The sequence below is a fragment of the Mustela lutreola genome, chromosome 9 (genome assembly GCF_030435805.1).
Source record: "Mustela lutreola isolate mMusLut2 chromosome 9, mMusLut2.pri, whole genome shotgun sequence".
Taxonomy (NCBI): domain Eukaryota; kingdom Metazoa; phylum Chordata; class Mammalia; order Carnivora; family Mustelidae; genus Mustela; species Mustela lutreola.
Window position 1 is genome coordinate 134,211,666 of NC_081298.1, and position 14,051 is coordinate 134,225,716.

General features: G+C 50.0%; 1 protein-coding gene across 2 annotated transcripts in view; it reads left to right on the top strand.

Moving 5' to 3' along the window:
• The first annotated feature begins 806 nt into the window (after positions 1–806).
• Positions 807–14,051, top strand: part of CYRIA (CYFIP related Rac1 interactor A) — a 104,999-nt gene continuing 91,754 nt past the window's right edge. For both annotated transcript variants that reach the window (XM_059132600.1, XM_059132601.1), the window contains exon 1: positions 807–915. The gene's annotated coding sequence lies outside the window, so the exon portion shown is untranslated. The remainder of the gene's footprint in view (positions 916–14,051) is intronic.

Here is a 14,051-nt window from a genome sequence, read left to right on the forward strand (position 1 = left end):
TCTGGCTGACTGGGAAAGGAAGTAGGAGAAGGCAGCCCCCCGGCCCCCCAAGAAGAGCTCTGACTCACAACCTGTTTGGCACCCTGCACCTCTCGGGTTTCCTGAATCTCTCTCTAATGCAGAAAGCCTTCATGGCAGATGCTTTAAAACAATGATCACGACAGTGACACTCCCGAATCTCCCACACTTCCCTGGCATCACAGAATTTTTTCAAGTGTTTTTGCAGGCTTACTCTTTAGAGCAGTTAACGTTATTTGGATTGGAGCATTTGAAAGACTTTTTTGGTGGTCCCATCAGATCCCTGCAGCCCCCAAAGCTAGGAATCTGTTCAAAGTATGAACACGCAAGGACAGGGAGGAAGGCGCCTTCACAACCCAAAGTAACGAGAGAGGGTGGGAAGTGGTTAGGGCGGTCTGGCGGGGGCACGAACACTAAACTGAGGGTGGCCCGCGCGTCTTGGGGTGGACTGCAAGGCCCTTCTCCGGTTTCCTTGGAGCGCATACTGGGTATGAAGGAATTCCGTGTGTAGAAGCAGCAAGGGCTGGTCCCGGCTTGCTCGCGGAGGCCAATGCCCAGTGGCCAAGGCCGAAAGGAGGCCGGGGCTACCGTGTGCGCAGGCGGCCAGCACCACTCCCGGGGGCGCGGAAGGGGTCGCCGCGCGCGTGTGGGGCTAGGCGGGTGCCGGCGCGGGTGGGGAGCCCCGGGGGCCGGAGCGGGCCGGGGCGGGCCGGGGCGGGCCGGGGCGGGGCGGGGCGGCCGCAGCGGGCCGGGCTGGGGGCGGGCCGGGGCGGGGCGGGCCGGGGCGGGGCTCCGGGGCCGTCTCGCAGGCTGCGGCGGCCGCAGGAGAGGCGTCCACAGCGGCGGCAGCTGGAGCAACGGCGGACGCGCGGCCGAGCAGGGCGGCGGCGACCCCGGGTGAGCGCAGCGCGGACGCGGCGGGGGCGCGGCGGGGAGCGCGGGTGGGGATCGGCAGGGAAGGGGGCTCGGGAGGCGCCGCCGAGAGCTGTGCCATCCTTCCCCAGCTCCCGATGCCCCGGCAGCCTTCAAGGGAGGGAGGGACAGAGAGCGGAGGACCCAGTCCTTCAGTCCTAATTCTGCGATCGCCGTCCAGATGTCCGTCTGTGCGCCGGTTGCCCCGATCCCCAGGTCTGCTTCCCGATTGGGTTACAGGTCATCCCCGTCACCCCTAAGCCACTCGGTCGTCCGCCCCCCCCCCCCACTCCCGGTTTCTCCGCCCCCAGCCAGGTATCTTCAGCTCCAAAGCCATTCTTTCAGGACACCCCAACCTTCTGCTTCCCCCTTCCCACCACCAGAGGCCCAGGCTCCCCGCCTCTCTCTACAGCGCCAGAGCAAGGATGACCGCCACCCCTCTGCCCCCAGTGCCTGCACACCTGGACCCTTCTGCGGCCACCTGCCCTAGATGTTCTTAGCCAGTCAGCGCACTGCTGTGTCTAGGACCCGGGCCTCCTGGCCCTATCACCTTCCTCCTCCTGAGAATCCCAGTCTGGCAAAAGGGACTTTACAGATCTTGCGCTCTGGGAACAATTTGACCCACTTCCCAAAAGGCTGGTCCCAGGCCAGCCGTGCTATTTGGTGGAGACACCTGTCTTGCCTGCCAGCCAAAAGACTAAGAAGCCTCTGTCAAAATGAGCCAGTGGGTTCCCGGATCCTCCTTCAAGCTGTCCTGACTTGCTGGCCAGTGTTCCCAGGGACCAGAACGAAAACATTTGTCATTTAAGACCTCCGGGGGTATTTGCTGAGTCCACCCCCAGATCCTAGGAATTCCCCCAGCCACTGTGTTGGGTGTGTGGAGTCGTGCAGTGACAGGCCACCCTCCAGGGTCTCCTCACCCATGTCCTTGTTTCCCTGCTTGTGCCCCAGGGACTCCAGGGGCAGGTGTTTGGGACCTCGGTCGCCCCACAGCTCTGTGGCCCTCCTGCTTTACTCTGTTGGAAACTTTTCCCGTCTTTCACTATCTCCGTCCCTCTGGATAGGGCCTGGGCCATCTGCATTGCATTGAGTCCCCAGGGCACAGCAAGCTGGGCTGGGACCGGGAAAGGCTGGGCCCTGTGCTGCAATGAAGGGCCAGCAGAAGGAGGGTGGCTGCTAGCCAGGTCAGGCTGCGTATCTGGGCCTGGGGACTCTGGCCTTGGGGTGGGTCTGGGCTTTCACTGAGTCCTAGTGGGGTCCCAGGCTCGCTTGGCTGTGATGAGAGGAGGCAGAGCAGGGGCTGTTTTTCCTGCGTGCTTCTGACTGTCTTGTGTTGCTATGGTGACAGTTTTGCCTCTCTTCTTCCTTCTGACTCTTCTGGGAGCTGGTTTTTATTGGTCTGTTGTCCTGTCTTTTATGACTCTAATTTCTCCTTTCTACTTGCTCTGAAATAAACAGTCATAAACATGGGCACTGGGCCCAGGCTGGGGCTGGCAGAACTTCACCTCCTTCTGGCCCCGGGCTCCTGCGAGGGGAGAGAGGTGGGGACGGACCTGCCCACACTGCCTCCTGCCCCCAGCTTTGGGAAGCGGGCAGCGCCTCCGTCTCAGGCACACCATGCCTCCCATCCTGCCTCCGTGCTAATAATAGACTCCATGTGTAGTGAAGGAGCTCACTGATGTTCGTGACAGCCCTGTGGGCTCGGGGCTGTCCCCACTTCACAGATGACCAAAACCAAGCTCAGAGTGAGCCATCTCCCTCAGGTCTGGATTTAGCCTGTAGTCAGAGCTCCGTTTTTGTTCAACGAATGGAACAGTGATGGAGCTGACCCCAAAGGCCTATGTCCCTGACCTCCTACCCTGTAGGCTTCCTGGTCTTGCTCCTCCCGGGACAATAGGGCCCCCTAAACCCCATGTTCTGGGGGTGCCACTGACTCCCACAGTGTCAAGCTGCCAGGGAAATGCCTGTCAGGTCTTTGGTGCACCCTCGACCCCAACTGTTGGAGACCCAAGTTGAGAGGAGAGAGAAGCCACTTGTCACTTCCTGTTTTTTTACTCAGCACCCAGAAGCATTCAGTTTGCTTTTGCTCTCAGGGCCTAGATGCAACTGGTAAGTCAGGGGCTCTGAGAGCCAAGTTAACCCCCACCCCCACCCCCAGCCCAGCCAGCCCAGAGTGAGGAGTTCAGAGTTGGCCAGGGCTATAGGTCACCGACTGTCAGCTGTCAGTGACACTCTCCAGAGAAGCTGCCCCCTCTTCCCTTTTATTTTCACTTTTTTGCATACTTTCTTCTTTCCCACTGCCCTGCCCCCACCCCCACCCCAGCTTTGCCTATCTATGCTCCAGGCTTGGTAGCATGAAAAGACTAGGGAATCAGCAGCTTCATTGTCAAATGTTGGCCCTGGAGAAGTCGATTCAGTCCTATGGGCCTCAGTTTACAGTCTTTAAAATGGGTTTGACAGCATCTGTTCCAATAGCCGTGTTTGCTTGTTCCTGAAGGATGGCAAGGAGTAGCCTGTAGGGGGTGTTTTGAAGGGTTGAAGTCCTGAAGCACCTATAATGCTCTCATCCCTTTGGGAAATCTCACTGTTGAAGAAGAGACCCTGAACTGTTGCCTGGAGATGGAAAGCTGGTCTAGGAATCATTAAGCCGTGATATCTCAGGGTTGGGAGGCATCGTCCGAAGTCATCTTGTCCAGCCTTGATGTTGAATTCACCTTTCATCCACTTGACCTTCAACGAGCATCTACTCTGAGCCAAATAAAGTTTTGGGAACTGCACATTTAAAACCCTGTCCATTATTCCTCTTCTCAAAGAATGAAGTCAGACATAGAAAGAGATCCTTATGATTCGTCAGAGGGGTGTCGCGTTGAAGGAAAGTCAGGGAGAGGTGGGGCCTCAGACAACTTGGCTAGGTCAGGCATTAATGTTGAATCAGGCATCTTGTGCTTGGTGGCTACAATTTAGTTGTCTTACCACTGCCCACTTGGGAAGCCCGAGTTCCACCCTGCGTGGCGATGGGGTGATTGTTCCAGAGCCCCTCCCTTGGCTGGTGAGCAGGAACAGCAGAGGCCCACGGCCGGGAGCCAGCCCTGCCTTGCTGAGTTTCAACTCTTCAACCCATGGTATCCTCTGGTTCCTACTTCATCCTGCTTATAATCCTTTCTCAGAGGCTGCATGATTTACCTGACAGTGCAGAACGGTGATGGGAAAGAAGTAGATTTTGGAGTCAGCTATGAATTCAGACTCTGCTACTGCTGTGTCCCAGATGTGGGATCCTGCAGTACTGTCTAACCCCTCCGAGCCTCAGTTTTTGTATCTGTAAAATGGTAATACTGATACTTGCCTTCTAGGAAGGAAATAATCTCATGTCTTTATGGCATCTGGCATGGTGCCCACCTCACAGTAGACTTGCTCTTATTTACTCTTATTGATTAGAAAAGAGTTCTCAGTTACTGGGCCTCTGGGTCCTCTTAGAACGGAGGTGGGGAGCTCTTTGGACTGATTCTGGCCTTTGGAGATCTATTCATTATCTGGAAAGGTTAAAAATCGCCCATGTTCCAGTTCCTCAACTGCTGGTCAGTCTGCGAAATATCTCTCGACAGATAAACTATGCTCCAAACACGGTGAGTTTATGCAAATCACCAACTTTGTTTTCTCAAAGAGGAATGAATTTGAAATGGCCAAAAGGACACTCTGAGCTCAAGAATATGCTACTATCCGTGAGAATACTGTAATTTGCTTCTTTGCCTTTGATTTTATTGTCAGATCCAAAAAGTCATTGTCCAGACCAGTGTCAGGGAACTTATCGCCTGTATGTTCTAGGCCATTTATGGTTTCAGATCTTACTTGCAAGGTTTTAATCTACTTCATGTTCATTTTCATGTACGGTGCAAAGTCATGGTCTGGTTTCATTCTTTTGCATGTGGCTGTCCAGTTTTCCCAACACCATTTGTTGAAGAGCCTGCCCTTTCCCCATTGTGTACTCTTGGCTCCTTTGTCAGTGAACACTTGAAAATGAATGTTTCATATGTTTTATACTGGGGTGTTTAGCTTCTTTTTTTTTTTTTTTAAGTTATCATGTTACATTGTAATATTTACCGTGTTACATTGTAACATGTGCCATGCTACACTGTAACGTGAACCATGTTACATTTTTCTCAAATCATCACCAGAACTCTGTGAGGTTAGTATTCTTGTCCCCTTTTCTATAGTTAGGGAAAGCGGGAAAGGCAAGGTAACTGGCAGAGTCTATCAGCTAGTAAGGGAGAAGGCCAGAATTTAAAACTGTGGCCTGCTTGCACTTTCCGCCATAGTATACAGTCTTGTCATTTCCTTGGCTGGTGTGTCAGTGACCTAAAATAATTCTGTTTGGAGGAGGAGAGCAGATTTCAACGGGAGTGGAACTGGTCAGTAACTCAGACTCGTAGTAAATATTTAGAGACCTTTAATAAGGATTTTGCTCTCAGTGTAGCATTAATGAAGCTTTGTGTGGTTGGCTGAGGCCTCATTCCTAGAAGTGATGAATGAAAGAGTCTGAAATGTCTGAGTTAAGAGAAAATGTTCGATGATGCTAGAAGTAGCTTCCTTTGCTCAAGAATGGATTGCTGGTCTGTCATTGAAATAAACTGAACTGATTTTATAACTGAACATACGAACAGAAAGCATGACAGGTACGTCCCAGGAATATATAGGGACCAAAGCAGCAAGGTCAGGAAATGTGGGGGGGTGGCTTTTAAAAGGGAGGGTGGTTTGGATGCAGGCATCATAACCCATGTCTAGGAAGATGGAGGTACTGAAAAGCGATTGAAAAATTGCTCACTCCTGGCCTTTCTCAGGTAATTTAGAAGCCTGATTTCCCTGGTTAGGAAGCCATTGTCCCAATGAATCCAAGTGCTGAAAATGGGTGCCCTGTTCGCCCAGCAACGGGCTTCCTGGGTCCAGCTTAGTGCTGCAGACAGATGTGTTTCTATTTGCAATTATCTCAGGGCCTGAGTCTGGTGTCTGCTTATTTAATGACTTCACTTTCTAATAAAAATTCTGTATGGTGTGGATAATTAGATCTTTAAAATGAAACTGGGGAAATGGTCTGCCCCCAAAGAATTGCAGTTTTATGGTGGATCAAGCATTAAAATGAGATCATTCATTCATTTAACAAATAGGTATGGGGTAAGCTCTTGCCCTGTGCTGTGCTAGGTAGGGTACAGTGATCAAGAGGGCATCATCCCTGCCCGCAGCTGGCTGTCATTTCAGGCGAGGCAGAGGAGAAGCCGCGTACCTAAGTGGATCCTTGTCATTTGTCCTATAGAATGCCGTGTGCCAGAAAAAGAGGGAAATGTAATCATTTTGACTCTTGCTGCAACACAGTGAGAATTATTATTGTGTTATTTGTGGAGCCCCTGAATTACACCTGACACGTTGCAGGGAGAGGGCGAAAACGCGTGGCTGGGGCAGCTGATGACCCGGGCGTGGCTCTCAGCCCTGCTCCTCGCTGCCTGGGTCAGTTTCTCTGTCAGTGAAACGGGAAAGGTTGGATTTGAGGGCTTAAAAGAGTCCTTCGGCATCAACCCTGATGATTCTAATACGCCCGGGACCCCCTTTTCCTGAGTGACAGGGGAAGGGGCAAACCTGGCAGCCTTAGTCAGGGGGCCGCCAAGGCCAAGCTGGGGATGGGGGGAGCCAAGGGCATTTTCAAATAATTTTCTCAAAGAGCAGAGAAACCTTGCTCTCCTTCTCAGAAAAGGAATCCGCCATTCTGACTGACCATCAGATAAATGAGTGGAAGTCAAGGCCAATGACAACAGGGAGAGACAAAAGGAATGCAGGAGCTCTAGCTCAGCAGAGGCGGGGAGGAGTCACCAGCTTGCTCCCACTTCCCAGGGTCTCTGCTGACATGGAGATGGGGGCTTGGCTTCACAGATGTCTTGGCTACCACAAATGCTTTAAGTTAATGTCCTTTAAAAAAAAAATAATTTGGTTTGATAATCCCTGAGCTTTAGAATAAATGAAAATGCACAATCATTTTAGGATTGTGAGGAACAATGATGAACTCCCAACTCTCTCAGCACAGCATCAAGTCCCATCTTTCCCACTGACAACCAAACACAGGCCCTTCCAGAAGCAACCACGGGACTGGGTCCCAGTTTCCTAGACTAGGGTGGCAGTGTGCTGGGGCTGGGAGGTGAGCAACTTCTCATCTGTCTGAGGCTCATGGTCCTCTCGGTCCAACATGGGCCCTCGCACCTTCCGAGGCATGGAAATTATTGTCCACAGCAATTATGAGCATTTCGGATCACTTTTAGCCGTCTTCTGAAGAACTTTTGAAACGGATATCCCCATTCTGGATGGGGAAACAGAAATGCAGGGGTGTTAAGGAGCTTTGCATAAAGTCACCTCGTTAAGGAAGGTTGTGGGCTGATGCCCGAAGCCACATCTGTGTGCCTGCAAAGCCTGGTCTCTCTGTCTCCGTCACCCACACGAGAGATGAGAGCCGTGCGTGTGTGAGGAGGGCGCAATTAATAAGCATGGGTCTTGGCTAAAATCCTCATCTCAAAGAGCTAGATGTGCTTCCTTACCTTGAAATTGAAAAGACGAAGAAGGAGGGGGGGGGGGGAGGGGGAGGAGGAGGAGGAGAAGAAGAAAATAGAACTGTATTTTCAGGCTTCCCTGGGACCGTATCTCTGCATCAGACCGATGTCAGACCGATGTCCTTGGCTGGTGTCCTTTGCTAAGCCCGCTTCATCAGAGAACGCCAGCCAGCAGGAATGAGCTGAGCCTCTGGTGTGTGCGGCATATGGCCTTGCTGAGCTGTGGAACCCACCCAGTTGAGGCAGGCTGTGCAGAACTTATTTTTCAGACCTCTCCCTGTGACAGCTGGAGGTCACGGGAACACAAGAGAACTGCGGGCTCAGTTGCAGAATGACGGACTTGCCTGTCCTCAAAACTGGAACGACACCTTTGGTCTACTTCCTCTATTGTACAAAAACCGAAGTTAAGAGAAAGAGACAGATAGATTGAGGAGCCAGTATCAAAGGCTTTTCCAGGGCTAGCACAAGAATTCAGCTTCACGAAAGCTGCAACAGGGCTACAGCTCTTTGAGAGGTCTGGGGGTGAGACGTGCATGTAGAAGTTCTGGGAGAATATCCTAGGGCTACAGAGAGAGCAAGCAAACCTGGGTTGAAATCCTGGCTCTTCCCCTCGGCAAATTCCTCAGGCTTGCTGAGGTTTGTAATTTATGAGATGAAGTTAATGATACTTGTCTCTCAGGAATATTGTAAAGGACAAATCAATTAAACCTATCTCAGTCTCCCTTTTGTGCCTGCTTGTCGAAGAAAATTTTTGAGAATTTTTTGCTACTTCCTTTAGGGGCCTCTTTATTTGTTGTTTGGGGTAGAAAATGACCTGGGGCTTCTCTTTGCCTTTAGAAATACATTCCTGAATTGCCCCCGACAAATCCCCCGAATCCACTCCTCTGGGTTGATGCTTCTAGCTGGGAGCCTTCATTTTATACTTGAATTGAAGCTGGCTGTAGTGTTTGCTGGAGTGTAGTATAAGGGTTGTGCTGACTCTGTAAGTCACCCTAAGTCTTTTTCTTACTGTGCGTGCGCGTGTGTGTGTGTGTGTGTGTGTGTGTGTGTTTTCTTTCTGGAGTGTTGAGGTTTCAAATCTGGGCCCATGAGTGTCTTAGACAGAAAAATGAGTTTATAAGCTGTTTTCTGACATTCCCCTTTTCGCAAGTCCAAAATCCAAAATCATCTGAAAAGTTAAAGTTTTATCTCTCCTAGCTCGTTTGGAAGCAAAAGCTGGCCTGATCGTACCTGAGACTATGGATAGCTTTTATTTATACCGCTCTAGGTGGGTAAGCTTTCATCAGATGGATGAGTGTCCCCCACCCTACCCAGGGTATACGTAATACATGCTCTATATTATTGTTTTAAAATCTGAAAGATTCTGAATTTAGAAGTACATGTAGGGAAGAGATTTCAAAGAAGGGTTCGTGGGCTTCTTCTTCAAAAGCCCATAAGAACACACAGCATCCCTTGGGTTGGGGGCTTGGGAAGATATGAGTGGGCCCTTGAGCATCCTACTTTTGGTACCAGTTGGTATGGGGACTTGGTTCATTCATTCCTCATCAGAAGTCTTAACGCATATTGTCTATGGGATAGGTATTACATGCTATATTCATACAATAAAGGAAGCTAGAGAAAATAAAGTGTTGACAAAATCATAAGGAAGAGGAAATATATTTATAGTTCTGTACTGCAATTGTTAAAAAAGAAAAAAAATCCAAGTATAAGGGACCTGCATGGTTCCAACCTGTGTTATTCAAGGATCCACTGTAATAGGGAAAAAATATTAAACGACCATCCTTGGCACGGACCCAAAACAACAACAGCAACAGCAACAACAACAACAAAGCCTTTTAAAGCAGTAGTTCCAAAGTTTCATGGAGACAAAGTGATTTTTTAGAAAATTCCATAGAACTAAAAATAAGCTGGGAATTTTTGGTCTGGTGTGGCTTCTAGTCCAATGTCATCATTGGCCTGTGGAGGAAGGTAGAAGGGAATTTTTAAATCTTACTCATCGTTTTAGCCACGTGAGGAGGAACCAGGTCCTGAAGAGTGAACCAGGGGAAGTGAAAGCGGCCAGCCGAGCGTGAGAAGGTCTTGCTTCTTATCTCGGGTCTGCTCTTGACTTGGCTGTTCAGCTTGGGCTGTTGCTTCCCTTCTCCGGGCCCTAGGAACTTGGTTTCTAAGTCAATTAAGTCTTTCTCCCTCTCTGAGAGGTTGGGAGTGGAGGTGGGGGCCCCAAGAGAGTGAAAAGAGCTCAGCAGCTGGCTTGCTGGCCGTGTTCTGGTAGCTTCCATCCAGCCTCCATGCGGACCAGAGAGGGAGGCCACGAGGCTTCCCCACACTCTGCATAGGTTTCCTCAGGCTGTTCCTTCTCACAGCCCTGACCTTCTGATTCCTCGGGACTGGTTTGTGTGGGATCCCCTGGGGTCTAGGCCCTGCACCGTCACCCAGCAAGGACTCAGTGACACTCCCGCAAACATTGCTGGTGACCGGGTCCCTGCTGGAGGTGGCCTTCCCCGCAGCTTCTCTCTTGCCTAGGGTAGTGGTTGAGGCCACTCAGCGTTGCTGAGAAGTCAGGAAGGAGCATGAAAGTTCCCTCTTGTAGACCTTGGGACCAGGAAGCTCTGCCCAGGGAAATGGAAGAGTGTACCTTCACGAGTTAAGCATGGCTTATAGAAGCTGTAGGGAAAGGGCTTTGGGGATGAATCTCATTCTCTCTCTCTCTCTCTCTCTCTCTCCTTCTTTATTTCTTTGCCTTTTAAGTTTACACTTCAGGTATCATCATTCTGGCTTTTGCCAGGGTGAACATTTCACCTGTCTTCCCGGATCTAACTGTGGAAGTTAGATCGGGCCTAACTTCCAGTAGATCGGCCTCTCCCTGAGGACCCACCCTGGCCATCTCACCTCCCGGTAACTCATGTTAGGAACCAGGGGCCTGACTGTGGACAGGGGTTTTCCACAGTGGAGAAGTGACCTCCAATTTTAGGATCCTGTTGCTTTTCTGTTCGCAGAGACTGTGAGAGCCACTGGGGAGCAGGAAAGAGCATAGACACCAGGGCACGCTGAGGTGGGGGTATTTCTGGGAATGGCTGGTGCTTATAAGTTAGAGAGGCCTGGACTCGTGTGTGTGTGTGTGTGTGTGTGTGTGTGTGTGTGTGTGTGTGCATGCACTTCCAATGCACATGTTAGGGAGCCCTTTCAGATTCTGGGAGGCGCTGCCAAGACCTGAGCCCTGCTAGGTGTACTCTGAACAAGGCCCACCTCGATCTGAGCCCTGGTTTCTCTGTAGCTCAATGGGGGACTGACCACTGAAGTGCTTCTTCAGGGCTAAGGAACCTTTTATGTTTCAAGGACCAGTGACCCCTGCGCTCGGCAATTCTGGGCTTCCCTGTCAGGAAGCCACTACATTATGTTTCTTAGGGGGAAATAGCTCATCCTTTTGCTTGGGAAACACAGACCTCTGTCAAATCTTATTCTAGACATCCTTGAAAATACTCAAATCCTTTGAACTTATTACTTTAAAAATAAAATAAATGAAAGAAAACCCGAATATAAGGTTTCAAAGGTAAAGGACAAGGGAATCACTCAGTTTTGTTTAACAGCCAGTTGGGGGACATAGGAAAAGATGATGAAGGAGAAAGGCAAGAGAAGGGAAACGAGAAACCCAGAAGGAAAACTGTGGCAGCTGCCTCTATCCCAGGAACCGTGGTACTCGGGTCCTCTCGTGCAAGCTAAGTGGAGTTGGGAGCCTGGAGGGGAGAGCGCAGAAGGAACCGAAGTAGGAAGCGAGGGATCCTGGCTCAGTTTAGCTTCCTAAGCTTCCAAGGAGCCCGAAGACCTAGCAGGATATGGAAGGAGCAGGACCTGGGGAGTCCCCGGGGAGCTGAGGTCTGCCCTGACTCACTCACTTTCTGCACTCCTCTTCCCTCTCTGGATCCCGGTCACTGACTAATAAGTGAGTTTCACTAGATGAAGAGTAGAGCAGTTCCTGGGGTCGAAGAGGGAATCCTGGCCCCCGACTCTGAGCCCAAGGCTCTCCGGGAAAGGGAGAAGGAAAGCCTGGCTCCGGTCTGCAGTGGTGGCGTCCCTCCCCAGAGGGTCCATCCACATGCGGGCGTTCCTCCCTCGTGCCTGAGAGCAAGCCTGTAAGCCCGTGCTCGTGCTCGAGTGAATGAAGTGTTCCCTGCACGTTTCCTATTTCGACTTCCTTTCAAAGCACTGGGTCAAGATGCTATCTCCTCCTCCCTTTTTGACGTCATTCACTCGCTAACCTGCTAGCGAGGCTGTGGGTTGTACAAATTTATCTGCTCAACCTCAGGTTCAGGAAATACTCTGAGTAGCTCATAGAAACAGAAATAGCGATGGTGTTTTTGATATTTTATGGTATATGCGCATGAATTATTTTTATGACCCAGGGCCAGCAGGGCCCCTCGTTTTTCAAAGCCCACTCAAATGTTCAGTTATATTAGTACCAACAAGTTACGCTCTTCCATGCACACGGAGCACCTCTTAAATTCTATTTTACTAGGCTGCCTAGGTGCATTTCTCACCCTATAGACAACCTTGCAAGGCAGATCTGTTGATTTCTCTTTTGAAGATAAAGGCAAGGATGTCAAGAGAATTTTACAAACTTGCTTTGAGACATAGGACTGAAAATGGGGCCCAAGGATTTTGACTCCAAACTGCCCGGCTCTCAAAATCCCACACTTACCCACACCACATAGTTCACTGCTTCCAGGCCACAATCTTATTTTTTAGGAAAATACGATTTTTTTCTCCCCTTGCCATGACTCTCCTTAAGCCTCAGAAAATACAATCTGAGTTGGAGTGCGCTGCCTTTTTCCAGAATGGAGTCCCATGGCTCTCCCTGCTGTAATGTAAGCTTCATGCAGTCACTGTATTTCCATATAACAAACTTTGACTATGTACTTCCAAAGTAGCAGACACTCCTCTAGAAGCTTTTCTGTGTCATTTAGTAGGAAAAGATGTGGCCTTTATCTTACAGAGGGCAAAATTCAGACTCAGATGCCATGATGTACACAAAGGCAAATAGCATATAAAAAGGGGATGGTTCACTTTGTGAATGAACAATTTAGAATGTAGTTCTAGAGCGCGCTTGGGATTTTGCTTCTGGCCTGGGACCAAGGCATCCCTTGTGAAACTGTGAGATCAAGTTCAGCTGACCCACCCTGCTCACACCCGCTTTGTGCCTGGCTTCCTCAGTCTCCGTCGGCTGCGGTTGGAACCTAGTTTGGTGGTTGTGGAGAAAGGCAGGGTTCCTCTTGTCTTTCCCCATCTTGCGTTAGCCTGCACCGTCCCTAGCTCATTTCAGTTAGTCTGAACTCCTATTTCAGTTTCATTGCTCATCATAGACTTGCCAACATTAAGCATTAGTGTCATATTACAGAGGAGAAAGCGGTAACATGATTTACCCAAGATCACATGTGGGCTTGGCCTTCTTTTTCCAAAATGATTTTTAAAAAATTTTTATTTAAATTCAATTAGCTGGGGTGCCTGGGTGGCTCAGGGGGTTAAGCCTCTGACTTTGGCTTAGGTCACGGTCCCAGGGTCCTGGGATCAAGCCCCATGTCGGACTCTCTGCTCAGCAGGGAGCCTGCTTCCTCCTCTCTCTCTGCCTACTTGTCAACTCTGTATGTCAAATAAATAATTAAAATCTTTAAATTCAATTAGCTGACATACAGTACATCATTAGTCTCAGATGTTTGATAATTTATCAGTTGCAGATGACCCCCAGTGCCCATCACATCACGTGCCTTCCTTAAGGCCCATCCCCCAGCTACCCCATCCCCCCCCCCTCCAGCAACCTTCAGTTTGTTTCCCAGAGTCAAGAGTCTCTCATAGTTTGTCTCCCTCTGTGATTTCTTCCCATTCAGTTTTCTCTCCCTCACCCTGCGATCCTCTGCGCTGTTTCTTACACCTTGAGTGGCCTCAATCTCATCTGAGATGCATTTTACTTACCCAAAAGATCCTTTGAGGGCGCCTGGGTGGCTCTGTCGGTTAAGCATCTGTCTTCAGCTCAGGTGGTGATCCCAGGGTTCTGGGATTGAATCCCATATAAGACTCCCTGCTCAGCAGGGAGCCTGCTCTTTTCTCTCCCTTTGCCCCTCCCCTGCTTGTGCTCTCTCGCACTCACTTTCTCTCTCTCAAATAAATAAATAAAATCTTAAAAAAAAAAAAAAAGGATTCATTGAGTTTTTGTTCTGGTACTACCGTCTCCTGGATATATCCCCCAACTCTTGCCAAATCCATCCGTCCATCCGCCCATCCATCCATCCATCCATCCATCCACTTACTCAACAAATATTTATCAGGCATTCACAGTGAGCTGGGCATTTCTCCTCGGTGTCAACGTCTAGAGATTCAGCAGTGAATCAGGCAAAAAAGCTCCTTGCCCCCATGAAACTATTCCACTGGGGAAAGATGCACCATAAACATGCGAACAAGTAAAATGCGTGTTATGTTAGATGTCCCGTGTCCCATGCATAAGACTGAAGCAGAGAAGGTGGGCAGAGTGAGGGTGAGTGGGGGGAG